Here is a 1784-nt window from a genome sequence, read left to right on the forward strand (position 1 = left end):
CAGGTTTATGTTTCCTTCAGAGGGGCCCAAGGCTAGTGTTGACATCACACAGGCCCACAGACATTGTTGACATCACACAGGCCCACGGACATTGTTGACATCATACACGCCCACAGACGTTGTTGACATCACACAGGCCCACAGACATTGTTGACATCACACAGGCCCACAGACATTGTTGACATCACACAGGCCCACAGACATTGTTGACATCACACAGGCCCACAGACATTGTTGACGTCACACAGGCCCACAGACATTGTTGACGTCACACAGGCCCACAGACATTGTTGACGTCACACAGGCCCACAGACATTGTTGACGTCACACAGGCCCACAGACATTGTTGACGTCACACAGGCCCACAGACATAGATTACGTCACACAGGCCCACAGACATAGATGACGTCACACAGGCCCACAGACATTGATGACATCACACAGGCCCACAGACATTGATGACATCACACAGGCCCACAGACATTGATGACGTCACACAGGCCCACAGACATTGTTGACATCACACAGGCCCACAGACATTGTTGACGTCACACAGGCCCACAGACATTGATGACGTCACACAGGCCCACAGACATTGTTGACGTCACACAGGCCCACAGACATTGATGACGTCACACAGGCCCACAGACATTGTTGACATCATACAAGCCCACAGACATTGTTGACATCATACAAGCCCACAGATATTGTTGACATCATACAAGCCCACAGATATTGTTGATTACACACAAACTCACAGACATTGTTGAATTAACACAGGCCCACAGACATTTTTGACTTTCCACAGCTTCTCAGAACTTACCGCTTATCAATAATTCCAGTTACAAATGTAACTTGCTTCATGTACACAGGGATCCCATTGCTTTGGCCCCATCTCTACATCTCTCCATACACGTTACACTTCTGTCTGCCAAACCCTATGGTTGCATCCACCTTCTCCAGCCAGTTGAATACAAATGCCAATCATTCTGGTTCATGCAAACCCAAACTATCTGCAAGTTATCTCATCCCTAGTGTTCAGCCGTCAGTATAAAGTGTAAGGGCCCTATTATACACTAATTTATCTGACAGATTATTGAAGCCAAAGCAGGGACCTGGGACCTCGTACTACCCTAGCAGGACGGGTATCCCGACACTATAGGGTAAAATGCAGTCAGATCAAAAGTATCTATACGTGAAAACGAGTATCTTCTTCTTCTGTTACCCCTATCCTCAACTACGCTATCCCAGCAGAGTACACTACTACGTTGGACAGGGCCCTCAAGACGTTTCTCTACTTCATCCTGCTTTCACTTAAAGGGGTTATCTTATCCTGCGCTACAAAAACATGGCCACTTTTCCCCCAACTGTTGTCTCCAGTTCAGGTGCGGTTTGCAATTAAGCTCCATTTACTTCAATGGAACAGAGTTTCAAAACCCCACCCAAACTGGAGACAAGAGAGGGGGGAAAGTGGCCATGTTTTTGTAGCGCTGGATAACCCCTTTAACAAAGTCTACTATAGCTACCTCTTGCCTTGTCGAAGTTTTCTTATTACCCTATACTGAAGATTTTAAGCAAACGGAAGTTCTTCTGGTTAAGACATTGAACTCTGGTCTATCCTTTATTGGAAGCCGTTTTACCTTCCAAGAGGGACCAACTTGTAGAATGGGATGTCCTACAATCTCCTGTAGGCGTAGTGTGTGGGTGTCCTAATACTTGTGTCCATATAGTCTATACATATACAAAGCATCCCCGAGCTGTTGACAGTCATGAATCCTCCCATG

Source organism: Dendropsophus ebraccatus, chromosome 12 (genome assembly GCF_027789765.1).
Source record: "Dendropsophus ebraccatus isolate aDenEbr1 chromosome 12, aDenEbr1.pat, whole genome shotgun sequence".
Classification (NCBI taxonomy): Eukaryota; Metazoa; Chordata; class Amphibia; order Anura; family Hylidae; genus Dendropsophus; species Dendropsophus ebraccatus.